The following is a 20,814-nucleotide window of genomic DNA, read 5'->3' as shown; positions in this document are numbered from 1 at the left end:
CGTCTGCCCAACGGCGCCTGAACTGTCCGTCTGCCCAACGCCGTCTGAACTGCCCGTCTGCCCAACGGCGCCTGAACTGCCCGTCTGCCCAACGGCGCCTGAACTGCCCGTCTGCCCAACGCCGTCTGAACTGTCCGTCTGCCCAACGCCGTCTGAACTGCCCGTCTGTACTGAGCCTGCAAAGCCGCCCGTCTGCCATGAGCCTTCAGAGCCGTCCGCCAGACCGGAGCCGCTAGAGCTCTCCGCCAGACAGGATCAGCCAGAGCCTTCCGCCAGACAGGATCAGCCAGAGCCTTCCGCCAGACAGGATCAGCCAGAGCCTTCCGCCAGACAGGATCAGCCAGAGCCTTCCGCCAGACAGGATCAGCCAGAGCCTTCCGCCAGACAGGAGCAGCCAGAGCCTTCCGTCAGACCGGATCAGCCAGAGCCTTCCGCCAGCCAGGAGCAGCCAGAGCCTTCCGCCAGACGGGATCAGCCAGAGCCTTCCGCCCAGCCATGAGCAGCCAGATCCGTCAGCCAGCCATGAGCAGCCAGATCCGTCAGCCAGCCATGAGCAGCCAGATCCGTCAGCCAGCCATGAGCCGTCCAGCCAGGATCCGCCAGAGCCGTCCAGCCAGGATCCGCCAGAGCCGTCCAGCCAGGATCCGCCATTTAGTCAGGTGCTGCCCCCTTAGTCCAGTGCTGCCCCTTGGTCCAGTGCTGCCCCCTTAGTCCGGTGCTGTCCCTCAGCCTGGTGCTGCCTCTTAGTCCGGTGCTGCCCCCTTAATCCAGGTGGGTTTAAGTGGAGGGTGGTCATTGGGAGGAGGTTAAGAAAGCGGGTAGTAACTATAGTGGGGTGGTGGTCAAGCCCGAGCCGGAACCGCCTCCGGGGAGCAACACCCACCCAGCCCTCCCCTATTGTGGGGTTGTGAGGCGCGGTCGCAGTCCGCGCCTTTAGGGGGGGGTACTGTGACGTTCTGGCTCCGGGACTCTTAGTAGTGAGCCAGGGTTGTCATTTTCATTTGGGTGTAGTTCTATGTGGGATCTAGTTGTTTCATTTCTATGTTTGGTTTTGATGTTGATTTAGTCATATGACTCCCAATCGGAGGTAACGAGTGTCAGCTGTCGGCTCGTTATCTCTGATTGGGAGCCATATTTATACTGTGTGGTTTCACCTTGGTTTTGTGGGTTTTTGTTTCCTTGTTGCTGTTAGTCTTTATCAGTATTGAACTTCACTTTCGTCATATTTGGTTTGTTGTTTTGATCGTGGTTTCTTTATATAAAGTCTACGATGTTCGCTCAACACGCTGCGTATTGGTCCGTTTCCTCAGACGATCGTGACACCCAGGCTTCCCTGGTTCGCGATGAGGCTACCCTTGCAGCAATGTGAGGAGGGGGAAACGTCATATGAGGACGACGATATGCATCCTGCCCCACCCCCACTACACAACCAATGCACACTGTGATGTATGAGACTGAAATACTGCTGCACTATACTGTATATCAAATGTCCTCTCAGAGAGAGGGAATGAAGGCGCTGCAGCAGTGAGTGAGAGATAAGGTCTACAGGCTGCTCTTTGGAAGCTCTTTGGAAGATCTGGCCTTAACAAACAGACACACAGATGTAATACAACCTGCTCATACAACTAATATCTGTCATCATGAATACAGATACACACACACCCTCTCTCTCGCTAACTCACACAAGAAAATACATGAATTACCATTTGTAAATATAAAACATTTCTCTTTCGTTTCTGCAAAATATTAAGAAATATTTTAAAGCTCCCCATGTTGTCTGTCTGGCTGAGTGGGATCACTATTTGGGGAGACAAACGTGTGACTCAGTCCTCTGATTCAGAGGTGGCCTACAGTAGCTAGCAGAGCTCTAGGGCTTGCTGCAGGGCCTTCTGTCTCTCCATCTCTCTCTGGATGGTGGAGGAACAAAACCACCACACCCAGCTCCCTCCCATTTTTCCCTGATTCCCTCCCCACTACGATGAGCTCTCATGCTAGATATTTCCTTCTAGCCTAGCCTCATCCTAGCCTGCCCAGGCCCAGCATTCCGTTAGAGTACAGCAGGAACAGCTGGTGATGTCATTGCTCCAGCAGGCAAGAGCCACTGACCCGGTCACATGGGACATGCTTAGCCATGTTGAGCCTGATCAGTATTGGGCTCTGTGGTCTTGTTAAGACTCCAGGGACACAGACAGATTTGGCCCTCTGTCCCTGTCAAAATACTCTCTCTGCCTTTCTCTCTCTCTCTCTCTCTCTCTCTCTCTCTCTCTCTCTCTCTCTCCCTCTCCCTCTCTCCCTCTCCCTCTCTCCTTCTCTCTCAATAAAACCTATACCTCTCCCACTCTCAATACAAACTATTTATGTCTCTCTACCCTCTCTCTTATTCCTTTCTCTCTCTCTCTCTCTCTCTCTCTCTTTCTCTCTCTCTCTCTCTCTCTCTATCTCTCTCTCTCTCTCTCTCTCTCACTATGTCTTCCTTTTCTTTCTCCTGAGAAGATGAAGATGGGTAAAGCAGGTTCAATCTATGTTCTCAGGGGGACTTGATTCATTTCCCACCTTCACACCACGTACTAAATCACTCCTGTCAAATCAACAACAGTCAATACACATTGTCAACAAAGGGTGGAAACAGCCCTGAGCATGGTACTGATAACAAACACAGCTACAGGATGAGTATAATAGCCACAGTAAATGTCTATATGCTACAAGACAGGCCAGGGCCAAGTAGACTTGCCATGCAGCAAAGCCAAAACCTTGCCATAATGTTAGAATAGCAATATCGGAATAAGCAGCTTTGAGATTTTTGATGTGATTTTTATTAGGATCCCCATTAGCTGACGCCAATGGCGACAGCTAGTCTTACCGGGGTCCGACACATAACGAAAAATACATTACAAACAAAAGCCATTACAATTTAAAAACATTTACATTTTAGTCATTTAGCAGACGCTCTTATCCAGAATGACTTACAGGAGCAATTAGAGTTAAGTGCCTCACTCAAGGGACAGACAGATTTCTTACCTAGTCGGCTAGAGAATTTGAACCAGCGACTTTTCGGTTACTGGCCCAACACTCTTAACCGCTAGGCTACCTGCCGCCCCACATGTAGTGTGCGTGCGTGTTTGCACCTATCAGTTACACATACATTTCAGTACATACTGTACACACAAAAAGTAGGTCACATGGGGGAGAGGCATTATGCTGTGAGGTGTTGCTTTATTAGATGTTTTAAAACCAGATTTGCTGTTCACTTGCGCCATATGAGATGGAAGAGAGTTTCATGCAATCATGGGTCCGTATAATACTGTATGTTTCCTTGAATTTATTCTGGACCTGGGGACTGTGAAAAGACCCCTGGTGGCATGTCTGGAGGGGTAACTATGTGTGTCAGTGCTGTGTGTAAGTTCACTATGCAAACAATTAGGAATTTCCAACACATTAATGTTTCTTATAAAAACAACAAGCTCTGCAGTCAGTCCTTCCTCAACTTTTAGCCAAGAGAGACCGGCATGCATATGATTGATATTAGCCCTCTGATTACAATGAAGAGCAAAACATGCGGCTCTGATCTGGGACCGCTGCAGCTTAACCAGGCCCTTCTTTGCAGAACCTGACCATATGACAGGACAATAATCAAGATAAGATCAAACTAGAGCCTGTAGGACTTGCTTTGTGGAGTGTGGTGTCAAAAAATCAGAGCACCTCTTTATCACGGACAGACCTCTCCCCATCTTTACAACCATTGAATCAATATGTTTTGAACATGACAGTTTACAATCTAAGGTAACACCAATTAATTTAGTCTCCTCAACTTGTTCAACAGCCACACCATTCACTAGCAGATTCAGTCAAGGTCTAGACTTTAGGGAACGATTTGTACAAAATACAATGCTCTTAGTTTTAGAGATGTTCAGGACCAGTTTAATACTGGCCACCCATTCTAAAACTAACTGGAACTCTTTGTTTAGGGTTGCAGTGATTTCACTAGCTGAGGTTGCGGACGGGTTGAATCATCAGCATACACAGGCTTTGTTTAATGCCAGTGGCAGGTCATTTGTAAAAATAGAAAAGAGTAGAGGGCCAAGAGAGCTGCCCTGCCCTGCCACTTTATATATTTAACATTAGAGAAGCTTCCATTAAATACAAACCTCTGTGTTCTATTAGATAGATAGCTCTGAATCCACGATATAGCAGAGGTTGAAAAGCCATAACACATACGCCTTTTCAACAACAGGTTATGGTCAATAATATCAGAGGCTGCACTGTAATTTAACAGTACAGCTCCCACAATCTTCTTATTATCAATTTCTTTCAACCAATTATCAGTAATTTGTGTCAGTGCAGTACATATTGAGTGCCCTTCTCTAGAAGCATGCTGAAAGTCTGTTAATTTGTTTACAGAGAAATAGCATTGTATTTGGTCAAACAATTTTTTCATACAGTTTGCTAAGAGCTGGCAGCAAGCTGATAGGTCAGCTGTTAAAACCAGTAAAGGCCGTTTTGTCATTCTTGGGTCGCGGAATGACTTTGGCTTCCCTCCAGGTCTGAGGACAATGTCACGATCGTCTGAAGAAGCGGACCAATACGCAGCGCGTGGAGTGAACATGATGACTTTATTTAATAAAGCAACCACGAAAAACAACAAATGACGATAGTGAAGTCCTCTGTAACACTGACAGAAACATGGAACAAAAACCCACAATACCCACGAGAAAACACACAGTATAAATATGGCTCCCAATCAGAGATAACGAGCCGACAGCTGTCACTCGTTACCTCCGATTGGGAGTCACCTGAATAATCACGAACAATCACCACACATAGAAATGAAACAACCAGAATACCCAACATAGAAATACACCCAAACAAGGAAAATGAACAACCCTGGCTCAATAATAAAGTCCATGGAGCCAGAGTGTCACAGTACCCCCTAAAGGTGCGCACTCCGGGCGCACCAGCATACAGTCTAGGGGAGGGTCTGGGTGGGCGTCTGTCCATGGTGGCGGTTCTGGTCCAGGTCGTGGTCCCCACCCCACCTTAGTCACTATCCGCTTCCGTAGCCCCCTCCACATGACCACCCCCCAACTAACCCCACCTGGATTAAGGGGCGGCACCGGACTAAGGGGCAGCACCGGACTTAGAGGCAGCACCGGACTAAGGGGCAGCACCGGACTAAGGGGCAGCACCGGACTAAGGGGCAGCACCGGACTAAGGGGCAGCACCGGGCTAAGGGGCAGCACCGGGCTAAGGGGCAGCACCGGACTAAGGGGCAGCACCGGACTAAGGGGCAGCACCGGGCTAAGGGACAGTACCTGACTAGCTGGCGGATCCTGGCTGGCTGGCTCAGGCGGATCCTGGCTGGACGGCTCTGGCGGATCCTGGCTGGCGGAAGGCTCTGGCTGATCCTGTCTGGCAGAAGGCTCTGGCTGATCCTGTCTGGCAGAAGGCTCTGGCTGATCCTGTCTGGCGGAAGGCTCTGGCTGATCCTGTCTGGCGGAAGGCTCTGGCTGATCCTGTCTGGCGGAAGGCTCTGGCTGATCCTGTCTGGCGGAAGGCTCTGGCTGATCCTGTCTGGCGGAAGGCTCTGGCCGATCCTGTCTGGCGGAAGGCTCTGGCTGATCCTGTCTGGCGGAAGGCTCTGGCTGATCCTGTCTGGCGGAGAGCTCTAGCGGCTCCGGTCTGGCGGACGGCTCTGAAGGCTCATGGCAGACGGGCGGCTTCGCAGGCTCAGTACAGACGGGCAGTTCAGACGGCGTTGGGCAGACGGACAGTTCAGACGGCGTTGGGCAGACGGGCAGTTCAGACGGCGTTGGGCAGACGGACAGTTCAGGCGCCGTTGGGCAGACGGGCAGTTCAGGCGCCGTTGGGCAGACGGGCAGTTCAGACGGCGTTGGGCAGACGGGCAGTTCAGACGGCGTTGGGCAGACGGACAGTTCAGGCCCCGTTGGGCAGACGGCAGACTCTGGCCGTCTGAGGCGCACCGTAGGCCTGGTGCCGGAACTGGAGTTACCGGGCTGAGGACACGCATCTCAGGGCTAGTGCGGGAAGCAGCAACAGGGCATGCTTGGCCCTGGGGACGCACCGTAGGCCTGATGCGTGGTGCCGGAACTGGAGGTACCGGGCTGAGGACACGCATCTCAGGGCTAGTGCGGGAAGCAGCAACAGGGCATGCTTGGCCCTGGGGACGCACATAAGGGCTAGTGCGGAGAGCCGGAACAGGGCATGCTGGACCCTGGGGACTCACATTAAGCCTAGTGCGGAGAGCAGCAACAGGACGCACAGGACTCGGGAGACACACAGGAGGCTTGGGGCGTGGTGTAGGCACTGGTGGGAAAGGGCTGGCGACGCGCACCGTATCCCTGGTGCGAGTGGCCGGAACAGGCCGGGCTGGGCTGGCGAAGCGCACCGTATCCCTGGTGCGAGTGGCCGGAACAGGCCGGGCCGGGCTGGCGAAGCGCACCGTATCTTTGGTGCGAGGGGTCGTAACAGGCCGGACCGTACTGGAGGCACACACCACTGGCTCTACCCCGGGAACTGGAACGGGCCGGACCGGACTGGATACACACCTCAGTCTCTCACGCCGTGCCTCTACATCTCCTTTCCCTACTTTGGCCAGTGACCCCCGTAACCTGGTTGCCTCTTGAATTCGCCCCTTCTCTGCCTCCGTTAGCCCCGTCGTCCAAGCCATGTGCCCCCCAAAAAACTTTTTTGGGGTTGCCTCTCGTCCTTCCAACGATGATGGCCCTGCTGACGCCCGTTGCTCCTCTCTCGCCAGGGCCTTGATCTTCCCCCAAGGTCCCTTGCCCCCGAGCATGTCCTCCCAGGACCACGATTTGCCCACCTGGGCCATCGCCAGCCTCTCGAGCTCCTTACCAGGCGCTTCCTCCCATGTCCAGCTGTCTTGCTCCTGGACACGCTGCTTGGTCCTTCTATGGTGGGTTTTTCTGTCACGATCGTCTGAAGAAGCGGACCAATACGCAGCGCGTGGAGTGAACATGATGACTTTATTTAATAAAGCAACCACGAAAAACAACAAATGACGATAGTGAAGTCCTCTGTAACACTGACAGAAACATGGAACAAAAACCCACAATACCCACGAGAAAACACACAGTATAAATATGGCTCCCAATCAGAGATAACGAGCCGACAGCTGTCACTCGTTACCTCCGATTGGGAGTCACCTGAATAATCACGAACAATCACCACACATAGAAATGAAACAACCAGAATACCCAACATAGAAATACACCCAAACAAGGAAAATGAACAACCCTGGCTCAATAATAAAGTCCATGGAGCCAGAGTGTCACAGACAAACACTTTCCTCTAGACTCAGATCAAATATATGACAGATAGGAGTAGCTATAGAGTCAGCTACCATCCTCAGTAGCTTTCCATCTAATTTGTCAATGCCAGGAGGTTTGTCATTATTGATCGATAACAATAATATTTCCACCTCTCCCACACTAACTTAACAAAATTAAAACGTACAATGATTTTCTTTCATTATTTGCTTTTTTATGCATGAATATGATGTTTGCCCACTTTGCCAATGAAGTAATCATTAAAATAATTGGCAACATCAAATTGTTTTGTGATGAATAAGCCTTCTGATTTGATGAAATTGAATGTTGAATGTCTTTCTGCCCCTAATTTCATTTAAAATACACAAAAGTTTTTTCTTTATATCATTGATGTTGGCTTCATAATACAGTTCTTCTTCTTTTTGTTGAGTTTAGTCACATAATTTCTCAATTTGCAGTAAGTCAGCCACTCAGATGTGCAGCCAGACTTATTAGCCACTGCTTTGGCTCCATCTCTTTCAACTATACCATTTTTCAATTCCTAATCAATCCACAGAGCCTTAACAGTTCTAACAGTCAGTTTCTTAACAGGTGCATGGTTATCAATAATTGGAAGAACCAATTTCATAAATTCATCAAGTGCAGCGTCTGGATGGTCATTATTAATCACATCAGACCAACAAATATTTTTAACATAATCCACATAAGAGTCAGAGCAAAAAAATAAAATATTTAACCTTTATTTAACCAGGTAAGCCAGTTGAGAACAAATTCTCATTTACAACTGTGACCTGGCCAAGATAAAGCATAGCAGTGCGATAAAAACAACAACACAGAGTTACATATGGGGTAAAAAAACATAAAGTCAAAAAATACAACAGAAAATATATATACAGTGTGTGCAAATGTAGCATGTTATGGAGGTAAGGCAATAAATAGGCTATAGTGCAAAATAATTACAATTAGTATTAACACTGGAATGCTAGATGTGCAAGAGATTATGTGCAAATAGAGATACTGGGGTGCAAAAGAGCAAAATCAATAACAATATAGGGATGAGGTAGTTGGGTGGGCTAATTTCAGATGGGCTGTGTACAGGTGCAGTGATCTGTAAGGTGCTCTGACAACTGATGCTTAAAGTTAGTGAGGGAGATAAGAGTCTCCAGCTTCAGAGATTTTTGCAATTCGTTCCAGTCATTGGCAGCAGAGAACTGGAAGGAATGGCAGCCAAAGGAGGTGTTGGCTTTGGGAATGACCAGTGAGATATACCTGCTGGAGCGCAGACTACGGGTGGGTGCTGCTATGGTGACCAATGAGCTAAGATAAGGCGGGGATTTGCCTAGCAGTGATTTATAGATGGCCTGGAGCCAGTGGGTTTGACGACGAACATGTAGTGAGGACCAGCCAACAAGAGCGTACAGGTCACAGTGGTGGGTAGTGTATGGGGCTTTGGAGACAAAACGGATGGCACTGTGATAGACTACATCCAATTTGCTGAGTAGAGTGTTGGAGGCTATTTTGTAAATGACATCGCCGAAGTCAAGGATCGGTAGGATAGTCAGTTTTACGAGGGCATGTTTGGCAGCATGAGTGAAGGAGGCTTTGTTGCTAAATAGGAAGCCGATTCTAGATTTAACTTTGGATTGGAGATTCTTAATGTGAGTCTGGAAGGAGAGTTTACAGTCTAATCAGACACCTAGGTATTTGTAGTTGTCCACATACTCTAGGTCAGACCCGTCAAGAGTGGTGATTCTAGTCGGGTGGACGGGTGCCAGCAGCGTTTGATTGAAACGATCTCTTATACACTATTTTAGGCCCAGCTTTTGGAACCTTGGCTTTCCTGGATATACAGTGCCTTCAGAAAGTATTCACACCCCTTGACTTTTTCCACATTTTGTTGTGTACAGCTTGAATGTATTACATTGAGATTTTGTGTCACTGGCCTACACACAATACCCCATAATGTCAAAGTGGAATTATGTTTTTATAAATGTTTACAAATTAATTAAAAATAAAAAGCTGAAATGTCTTGAGTCAATAACTATTCAACCTCTTTGTTATGGCAAGCCTAAATAAGTTCAAGAGTAAAAATGTGCTTAACAACTTACATAATAAGTCGCATGGAACCACTCTGTGTGCAATAATAGTGTTAAACATGATTTTTGAATGACTACCTCATCTCTGTACCCCACACATACAATTATCTGTAATGTTCCTCAGTCGAGCAGTGAATTTCAAACACAGATTCCAATGCCTAGCAGAGAATGGCACCTATTGCTAGATGGGTAAAAAAAAAAGAAGCTGACATTGAATATCCCTTTGAGCATGGTGAAGTTATTAATTACACTTTGGATGGTGTATCAATAAACCCAGTCACTACAAAGATACAGGCGTCCTTCCTAACTCAGTTGCCGGAGAGGAAGGAAACCGCTCAGGGATTTCACCAAAAGGCCAAAGGTGACTTTAAAACAGTTACAGAGTTTAATGGCTGTGATAGGGGAAAACTGAGGATAGATCAACAACATTGTAGTTACTCCACAATACTAAGCTAATTGACAGAGTGAAAAGAAGGAAGCCTGTACAGAATATTCCAAAACATGCATACTGTTTGCAATAAGGCACTCAAGTAAAACTGCAAAAAAAAGTTAACTTTTTGTCCTAAAAAAGAAATTAACTTTATGTCCTGAATACAAAGCGTTATGTTTGGGGCAAATACAACACAACACATCACTGAGTACCACTCTTCATATTTTCAAGCATGGTGGTGGCTGCATCATGTTATGGGTATTCTTGTCATCGGCAAGGACTAGGGAGTTTTCTAGGATAAAAAGAAACGGAAAATCCTAAGGAAAATCTGGTTCAGTTTGCTTTCCAACAGACACTAGGAGACAAATTCACCTTTCAGCAAGACAATAACCTAAAACACAAGGCCAAATATACACTGGAGTTGCTTACCAGGACGACAGGGGTGGGAATACTTATGTAAATGAAATATTTCTCTATCAATAATTGTTCAAACAAAAACAAAAACAAAATGTTTTCACTTTGTCATTATGGGGTATTGTGATGGGTGTAAATGTGATCAATAGATCTGGATGATATAGTTCCTTTGTGTTTTTAAACACCCTGGTAAATTGATTAATAACCTGAACCAGATTACAGGCGCTGGTTACAGTGAGAAGCTTCCTCTTGAGTGGGCAGTTTGATGAAAACCAGTCAATATTCACATTCCCAAGAACGGGTGGCAGGTAGCTTAGTGGTTAACAGCGTTGTGCCAGTAACCGAAAGGTCGCTGGTTCTAAGCCCTGAGCCGACTAGGTGAGAAATCCTTCGATGTGCCCTTGAGCAAGGCACTTAACCCTAATTGCTCCTGTAAGTCGCTCTGGATAAGAGCGTCTGCTAAATGACAAAAAATAAGATCTACAGTATCTGTTTACATCACATACACTATCAAGCATTTCACACACATTATCTAGATACTGGCTGAATGTTAGCACTTGGTGGCCTATAGCAGCACCCTAACAGATGAGGCAGGTGAACCTTCAATAACACTTGACATGAGATCTTCTCTAAGCATTACAGGGATATGGCTCTGAATATAAACAGCAACACTTCCCCCATAGGCATTCCTGTCGCTTCTGTAGATGTTATATCCTTGTATTGTTACTGCTGTATCATCAAAGGAATGATCTAAGTGAGTCTCAGAAATGGCCAAAATATTAAAGTTATCAGATTTTAGCAAGTTAATGATTTCATTAACCTTATTACTAAGGCTACATACTGTATATTAATATGGGCAATTTTTTTTAGCCCTTTCCTAAGTAGCTTATCAGAGATAGACATAATATGTAAAATAACAAAAAAAACTTAATTCAGCTAGTGTGTGTGCTGTGGGGTTGAAGCTACAAACCCACAGGCTTGTCTCTCTCATTCCTTCCAGGCTTTTTGGAAGGGAGGACAATGAGCCTGTAATAGCAGATGTAAGCAATGTCTCCACACGCTCTGGCAGCTTTCATGGCTGGGATAAGTTCTTTCCTCTTCTGGCACACAACTTCAGGATAGTCCTCTCAAGTTCTTGCCTCTTTCCAGAACAGCTAGGCTAAGGGGGATACCTAGTCAGTTAAACAACTGAATGCATTCAACCAAAATGTGTCTTCCACATTTAACCCAACCCCTCTGAATCTGAGAGGTGTGGGGGGCTGCCTTAATCAACATTCACATAATCAGCACCCAGGAAGCAGTTGTTGGTGGTTAACTGCCTTGTTCAAGGGCAGAACGACAGATCTTTCCACCTTGCCGGCTCGGGGATTCAAACCAGCGACCTTTCAGTTACTGGCCCTGCGCTCTTAACCACTAGGCTACCTGCCACCCTAGTATCTTGGCCAACGAGGGAACAATGAGCTACTTCTCTGCAGCAAAATAGATATGCCCTTGTTCCCTGTAATACATTTAACGTCCTACACCTTAATGTGATGTTATTTGTTGAATGTTTTTTGAAAATAGGTCTGTTAATTCATGAGCTACAAGCTACCATTTTCTATTAGAATGTTCTTTTTAAGTAACATTGCATACTCCATAACCCCTGAGGGGGCACTTAAAATAACTCACAGTCAGTCTATCTTGGAGCTGTACGATGGAGGAATGTCACATTTACAACATGAACAGATCAAGGTCAAAGTATACTGAACATAGTTCTATTCATTGTAATTGAGATATTGATAGAGCTTAATGCAAGGTTTGAATAGCAGTTTTTTATCAAGAGCCTCCGCGTTTACAGGTATGAATTCCCTGTGCATACACAGCATATTACACATTTTTGTCTGTCTTGAAAGTCCTCACTGCACACACTGCATTTATGACTAGCAATCATTTTCATTACAGAGCTTCAAGGAGAGAAATATGTTGATGCAAATTTAGAGCAGAGTACAATGGGGAAGCATGGTTTTCATTCTGTTGCTGGCGGCTTATGTTGCTGGCTGTGTGTGCAATTTAAGGACTGCATGTCCCCAATGTACAGAAGCATTATTAAGCAGCCACTGTTTTACATCATACTCGTATGCTACAGCTCTGTCAACACCAAGTAACACAGAGAGAGAGAGAGAGAGAGAGAGAGAGAGAGAGAGAGAGAGAGAGAGAGAGAGAGAGAGAGAGAGAGAGAGAGAGAGAGAGAGAGAGAGAGAGAGAGAGAGAGAGAGAGAGAGAGAGAGAGAGAGAGAGAGAGAGAGAGAGAAAGAGAGGTGCTGAATGGATAATGTGTAGATCCCCAGGCTTGGCACGGCTGATATCTTACGGTAGGCAAGGATGTTTGCTTTGTTCAAGAAATAAAAGGCACAAATTGCAGAGTGCACATATGTTGGACACACACACACATCCATCCATCAACTCACACACACGCACACACGCTAACTTACAACACTGACATGCATTGCCCCCATACGTCAAACCACCACACACACACACACACACCCCTCTTAGCACATGCGACTCCTAGTCCTGATTTAATACACCCCTGTCCACAGTGTGCTGCTGCAGTGCTTATGTAACCCACAAGCCTCCTGGTGACATTGAGCGTGGTAAAGAGAGAAAACCATGGAGGGAGGGAAGAGAGGAGGGTGGAGAGCCGGGGAGGAGAAAGAGAGAGGAGGAGGAAGACTGACATATTTTAAAGGAAGGGAAGAAACTAAGCTGCACCAAAGATGATCTTGCCTCTTCCTCTCTGGCTGCACTGTCCAGGCAACAGCAATGGCTGTCCGCTCCACCACTTCCATCTAAATGGGAGAGAGATAGTGAATGTGGACAGGGCTCTCATGGCCCTTCATGCTGGTCCAGGTTTTCCCAGAGCTGGGGCTGAGATACAGAGACAGAGGGAGCAGGGAAAGGAGTGAAAGGAAGGAGGCGATAGTAAATCTGGGAGCGGAGCTCTTCAAACACCAGCCTTCTTCTTCCTTCTCTACGTTTAACTGCCTGACGCTCCTCAGAATACTGATGGGGGCTCTTCAAAGGCACGGTAAATACTGCCAGAGTGTGTATGTGTGTGTATATATGTGTGTGTGTGATTATTTTAACATGGCTACATTTCATCTAAATCTAAGTGAGACAGCTTAGAGAATAGAGAATTTCTCCATTTTGTTCTCAGAGTTCCCACCATCTCTCCAATGATCCCCTGGCTGCAATAAGCCTTAATAACCTGAATAAATGTCTGTAAAAAGAGAATAGAGAGAATATAAAAGTGTTTGTGGAAGAGCATACATGATGGATGGTTAGCAGCGCTGAGGGGCAGATTGACGTTGTGACAACCAAGTAGAGACATTACATACCTTGATACGCTCTCACAATAATCCCATGTACAGAATGTATATTTAATGTATGTTAATCTATAATTATCACAGACACGGTACGTCAACGGAGTCACTGCCCATCTTCCAAAAACATCTGAGACCCTACTTATTCATAGAGTATCTTAAATAAGACATCTCAGTCTTATGCCACCCCCACACTTATTTTCCTACTACCACTGACTTTGCTGATAACTTCTTTATTGAGGAAAAATGTACTTACTACAACTTATACAGTTGAAGTCGGAAGTTTACATACACTTAGGTTGGAATCATTAAAACTAGTTTTTCAACCACTCCACAAATTTCTTGTTAACAAACTATAGTTTTGGCAAATCGGTTAGGACATCTACTTTGCGCATGACACAAGTAATTTTTCCAACAACTGTTTACAGACAGATTATTTCACTTATAATTCACAGTATCACAATTCCAGTGGGTCAGAAGTTTACATACACTAAGTTGACTGTGCCTTTAAACAGCTTGGAAAATTCCAGAAAATGATGTCATGGCTTTAGAAGCTTCTGATAGGCTAATTGACATAATTTGAGTCAATTGGAGGGGTACCTGTGGATGTATTTCAAGGCCTACCTTCAAACCCAGTGCCTCTTTGCTTGATATCATGGGAAAATCAAAATAAATCAGCCAAGACCTCAGAAAAATAATTGTAGACCTCCACAAGTCTGGTTCATCCTTGGGAGCAATTTCCAAACGCCTGAAGTGAAATAATCTGTCTGTAAACAATTGTTGGAAAAATTACTTGTGTCATGCACAAAGTAGATGTCCTAACCGACTTGCCAAAACCATAGTTTGTTAACAAGAAAGTTGTGGAGTGGTTGAAAAACAAGTTTGAATGACTCCAACCTAAGTGTATGTAAACTTCCGACTTCAACTGTATATGTGGTTGCCTCACCTAGCTATCTTAAGATGAATGCACTAACTGTAAGTCACTCTGGATAAGAGTGTCTGCTAAACAACTAAAATGTAAAAATAAATCTATGTAAATGGAAGGTAAAAATAAAACGACAGAAGCACTAATGATGACTGACATTAATCTACATTCTATCTAACACCATGTCTACCTTCTGACATTAATCTACATGCTATCTAACACCATGTCTACCTACTGACAGAAGCACTAATGATGACTGACATTAATCTACATGCTATCTAACACCATGTCTACCTACTGACATTAATCTACACGCTATCTAACACCATGTCTAACCTGCTGACATTAATCTACAGCTTAGTCTTTGTAACACCTATACATAAACCTACATAACTGCCTTACTACAATGATTTTGATGTGTCAGAGAGAGTTTAGCAGATGCATACATACAGAGCAAAGTGTACGGGGTCTACTACGGGTTTGGTCGTATCACTCCAATCACAACCTCAAGTCAATCAAGGCAGTATATGAGCAGCACTAAACAGACGTGACCAACCATGCCTGACAGTTGAGATCCAAAGACAGGAGCTCTGTCTAAATGTGCAGACCATAAGCATCTTACGCTTCTATTTACACACAGCTCTTAAGTCCACAGGCAGATCAGTCACTTTAAGATCTAAGGTCTTGGTTGATGAAGGTTAATCTGACTATAGTGTACAGTCAGTGTATGCATTTTGACTCCAATAGAACAATGGGTAACTTGACTAACTATTTTCATTCTTGCAGTTTGTGCATTTGATGGATCGCATGCTATTGATTTACAGGACTTCATGCACACACATGCACACACACAATTCCTAGAGCCCCTATCTTCCCACTAACACAGATCAGTACACATGAGTGGTTTGGAGTGTGCAGGTTAGGTCCCCTGTGTTTGTTCTAGGCTCCAGCTCGCTCCCATGCAGCTCCCCTCTGTTCCCCAGCCCAGACAGCTATGGTTCCTGGAGTAGAGTAGACCCACAGAACTGGGCCACGATGTGATGATGATGAACAGAGAATCCACTCTAACGACCCTGCATATGCAAACAACATGTCTGTGCTAACCAAACACAGCCTCCTCTCATCACCTCCCAGGAGTGGGAAGGAAGGTGCTCTCTTACAGACCACACAGAGGAAGTGATCAAACAAGGAACTCTGTAATTATTCCAGAATTATTGTTTGACGGTGTTTGTGCTATTTTAGGGGAGATGATGAAAGCGCTTGTGAATTAATAATTTACTTTGCCAGCAAAACAACAAGGGGAAGTCAGCAGTAAAGGCTTGAACTGCAATCCATAGACCAGGTGAGACCAAATTTGAAGTTAAAGGTTAAAGAGGACACCAAGACCAAGTCAGAGAAGGTCTAGGGTATGTGGACATAGGTAAGTATTTACTGTATGTCACAGATGACATTGGGTGGAATAGAATGGTCAGGAAATTGAATGGCCTGTTGATCTGAGTGCAGTGCCCTCTTACAGGAAACCCCCAGTGACCCCGGGGCAGTAAAGGAATGACCTCCTCATTTAAATATTAGTGGTGTTGCTGATGTGCTTTTAATTAGCCCAATGGGAGCGCTTACTTAGTTAAAGATTCATGACCCAAACGGCCATTAGAACAATACTTCAGAGAGTAAACTACAGCCAACAACATGTGGTTCCTCTGAGAAGCCTGATGACCACTGCAGTGCTATCCCATGTAAACAGACAATCATACTAAATCGTACAAAGAATTAGACAAAGAGGACAAGGTTGAAGACTCACCTTCACCGCTGGATGAGAAATCAGGTTTCCATAAACCCTGGAGAGAGCTGCTGTCCTTTACAGGAAGTCACCTACACAGAGAGACAGACAGAGAGACAGGTTTAGAGATACGTGTTGCAGACGCCCTCTATATTCTGCAGTCTTATTTGAATAAAGCTGACCTGACCATGATTCAGCATGAGGGAAGATAAGATAAGATGGCAGTGTGGCTCCTTGACGAAACAGCAGACCACCAGACACAGCACAAAGGATGGGACGGACAGTCTATGGATCTGAGCCAATGACCAGCTCTTATAATTCTCCAACACAAGAATTGTTACTGACCATGATCTATTCTACACTCTCCTACACTCACACTTTTTCCATGCATTTTTAGCAAAACTGTAGAAATGCATTTTGCTGTTTTTGGAGTAAATTCTAATTGTTCTTGAAACCGGGAGGCAACGTTTTCAAAGTGCCACTGAATATCTTCAAGAGGATTTCAGAAGCCGATAACAGACATTTTGGCAGCTACAACAGTAAGCCCATACCCTCAAATTGCTCCTCCTTGACTGTAGAGCCATGAGTTCCAAATCCTTTAAAAGGGTAACACAGCCCATCATATCCCCATTGTGCCCTCTATGTTCCTCTCTAATGTGTGACTGCATGTCTAGTCTGCTTACCTACATTTTGGAAGACACAGTCTGTGTGTCTGAATCTGTGGCAGGCCAGGAACCTTCTGGGACAGGGAATTATGAGGTTGTAAAAACATGCAGGGCCTCTGATATCATACCACTCCATATGCATCCCACACAGCACTAGTGAGAGGGAACCGACTGTAGCGAGGATTCTCAGCAGCACAGTTGATCAAACATTTAAAGAGACACTGCCTCTGATCTACGATGTCAGTGTGGGCATCACTATGACAACCCCACGTCCACACACATATAGGCTGCTCATGCCTCTCACAAAGGCAACATTACATTATGGGACCATATCTGGAACATTTGAAGAGAAGCTAATGCACACATATGTAAACAGATACACGTCAAATGCTGACCAGTTCAAATGGTGAGGCCTACGCTATTGAATGTGAAAGACAGGCCATGTAGGTGAGACAAACAGGCCATGTAGGTCGCCATTGTAGGAAGCCCAAAGCCACGTGTATGACACACGCTGAGTCAGTCCATCCCTGCAGGCTGAAGCTGAGTCAGTCCAGTCCATCCCTGCAGGCTGGGGCTGATGCAGTCAGTACAGTCCATCCCTGCAGGCTGGGGCTGAAGCAGAGTCAGTCCATCCCTGCAGGCTGAAGCTGAAGCTGAGTTAGTCCAGTCCATCCCTGAAGCAGAGTCAGTCCATCCCTGCAGGCTGGGGCTGAAGCAGAGTCAGTCCAGTCCATCCCTGCAGGCTGAAGCTGAGCAAGTCCAGTCCATCCCTGCAGGCTGGGGCTGAAGCTGAGTCAGTCCAGTCCATCCCTGCAGGCTGGGGCTGAAGCTGAGTCAGTCCATCCCTGCAGGCTGAAGCTGAGTCAGTCCAGTCCATCCCTGCAGGCTGGGGCTGAAGCAGAGTCAGTCCAGTCCATTCCTGCAGGCTGAGGCTGAAGCTGAGTTAGTCCAGTCCATCCTTGCAGGCTGGGGCTAAAGCATAGTCAGTCCAGTCCATCCCTGCAGGCTGAAGCTGAGTCAGTCCAGTCCATCCCTGCAGGCTGGGGCTGAAGCAGAGTCAGTACAGTCCATCCCTGCAGGCTGGGGCTGAAGCAGAGTCAGTCCAGTCTATCCCTGCAGGTTAGGGCTGAAGCTGAGTCAGTTCAGTCCATCCCTGCAGGCTGGGGCTGAAGCAGAGTCAGTCCAGTCCATCCCTGCAGGCTGGGGCTGAAGCTGAGTCAGTCCATCCCTGCAGGTTAGGGCTGAAGCTGAGTCAGTCCAGTCCATCCCTGCAGGCTGAAGCTGAGTCAGTCCAGTCCATCCCTGCAGGCTGGGGCTGAAGCTGAGTCAGTCCAGTCCATCCCTGCATGCTGAGGCTGAAGCTGAGTTAGTCCAGTCCAACCCTGCAGGCTGGGGCTGAAGCTGAGTCAGTCTATCCCTGCAGGCTGAGGCTGAAGCTGAGTCAGTCCAGTCCATCCCTGCAGGCTGGGGCTGAAGCAGAGTCAGTCCAGTCCATCCCTGCAGGTTAGGGCTGAAGCAGAGTCAGTCCAGTCCATCCCTGCAGGCTGGGGCTGAAGCTGAGTCAGTCCAGTCCATCCCTGCAGGCTGGGGCTCAAGCTGAGTGATTCATAGGATGTCAGCACATACAGTACATGTTAGGGTCAAATTGCACACAGGCTACCAGATAATATTAGCCTCATTCACATTTCCCTATATCTAAGCTGTGCTTACTATTGTGAGGAACTAACTGAAGCACAACATTCAATCAATGTTGCATTTACTAGTGTGTAACCAACACATTGATGAACCCTCGTGTCATAAAAGACTAATCACCAGTGGTTCCTTATCATTGTCATCTTTTTCATAATGGCCAACGATCATGTTAAGATAAAATGTCAGAGGTTGGAAGATAAAGCAGTTTGTCTTAAGCACAGACAAGAGAATAATGATTATTAGCTGTGCCTCAGCTACCTATTGGTGAAGGCCTTCATCCAGCCAATAAAGGGAGATATCACATTATTACTTCCTTCCTGTTCTCCCCACAGCCTGGAGCGATAAGACAGCCAGGCTATCCTTCAGACTCACCGTTCTCAAATTCCCTCCTTTCCCTCTTCCACTTTCACAGGTTGTCAGACACCACCACCTGCTCTGAGAACATGACAACACCAGGCTTTTACCCCCAGACAGTCACAGCAACAGCTAATGACTATCACCTTCCCACTAACAGATTCACTCTCACGGTGGGACCCCTTGGACCCGCACCACCCAAGAGCCTCTCTCTTGGTAACACTATCACATAGGTCATGTCCACACACATTATATTACAGTCGTGGTCAAAAGTTTTGAGAATGACACAAATACTAATTTTCACAAAGTCTGCTGCCTCAGTTTCGATGATGACAATTTGCATATACTCCAGAATGTCATGAAGAGTGATCAGATGAATTGCAATTAATTGCAAAGTCCCTCTTTGCCATGAAAATGAACTTAATCCCCAAAAAACATTTACACTGCATTTCAGCCCTGCCACAAAAGGACCAGCTGCCATCATGTCAGTGATTCTCTCATTAACACAGGTGAGAGTGTTGACGAGGACAAGGCTGGAGATCACTCTGTCATGCTGATTGAGTTATAATAACAGACTGGAAGCTTTAAAAGGAGGGTGGTGCTTGAAATCATTGTTCTTCCTCTGTTAACCATGGTTACCTGCAAGGAAACATGTGCGGTCATCATTGCTTTGCACAAAAAGGGCTTCACAGGCAAGGATATTGCTGCTAGTAAGATTGCACCTAAATCAACCATTTATTGGATCATCAAGAACTTCAAGGAGAGAGGTTAAATTGTTGTGAAGAAGGCGTCAGGGCGCTCAAGAAAGTCCAGCAAGCGCCAGGACCATCTCCTAAAGTTGATTCAGCTGCGGGATCGGGGCACCACCAGTGCAGAGCTTGTTCAGGAATGGCAGCAGACAGGTGTGAGTGCATCTGCATGCACAGTGAGGCGAAGACTTTTGGAGGATGGCCTGGTGTCAAGAAGGGCAGCAAAGAAGCCACTTCTCTCCAGCAAAAAACATCAGGGACAGACTGATATTCTGGAAAAGGTACAGGGATTGGACTGCTGAGGACTGGGGTAAAGTCATTTTCTCTGATGAATCCCCTTTCCGATTGTTTGGGGCATCCGGAAAACACCTTGTCCGGAGAAGACAAGGTGAGCGCTACCATCAGTCCTGTGTCATGCCAATAGTAAAGCATCCTGAGACCATACGTGTGGGGTTGCTTCTCAGCCAAGGGAGTGGGCTCACTCACAATTTTGCCTAAGAACACAGCCATGAATAAGGAATGGTACCAACACATCCTCCGAGAGCAACTTCTCCCAGCCATCCAAGAACAGTTTGGTGATGATCAATGCCTTTTCCAGCATGATGGAGCACCTTGCCATAAGGCAAAAGTGATAACTAAGTGGCTCGGGGAACAACATTTTGGGTCCATGGCCAGGAAACTCCCCAGACCTTAATCCCATTGAGAACTTGTGGTCGATCCTCAAGAGGCAGGTAGACAAACAAAAACCCACAAATTCGGACAAAATCCAAGCATTGATTATGCAAGAATGGGCTGCCATCAGTCAGGATGTGGCCCAGAAGTTAATTGACAGCATGCCAGGGCGGATTGCAGAGGTCTTGAAAAAGAAGGGTCAACACTGCAAATATTGACTCTTTGCATAAACTTAATGTAATTGTCAATAAAAGCCTTTGGCACTTATGGAATGCTTGTAATTATACTTCAGTATACCATAGTAACATCTAACAAAAATATCTCATAACACTGAAGCAGCGAACTTTGTGAAGACCAATACTTGTGTCATTCTC

At 46.2% G+C, this 20,814-nt stretch overlaps 1 protein-coding gene across 4 annotated transcripts in view; it reads right to left on the bottom strand.

Annotated features, from left to right (window-relative positions):
- The window catches only part of LOC121538471 (protein kinase C and casein kinase substrate in neurons protein 1-like), a 75,714-nt gene that overhangs the window by 48,323 nt on the left and 6,577 nt on the right, over window positions 1-20,814 (bottom strand). For all 4 annotated transcript variants that reach the window (XM_041846507.2, XM_041846511.1, XM_041846512.2 and 1 more), the window contains exon 2: window positions 16,330-16,400. The gene's annotated coding sequence lies outside the window, so the exon portion shown is untranslated. The remainder of the gene's footprint in view (window positions 1-16,329; window positions 16,401-20,814) is intronic.

The sequence above is a fragment of the Coregonus clupeaformis genome, chromosome 24, assembly GCF_020615455.1.
Source record: "Coregonus clupeaformis isolate EN_2021a chromosome 24, ASM2061545v1, whole genome shotgun sequence".
Lineage (NCBI taxonomy): Eukaryota > Metazoa > Chordata > Actinopteri > Salmoniformes > Salmonidae > Coregonus > Coregonus clupeaformis.
Note: the sequence above shows the minus strand (reverse complement) of the source record. Positions and strands in the feature narration are given on the sequence as shown.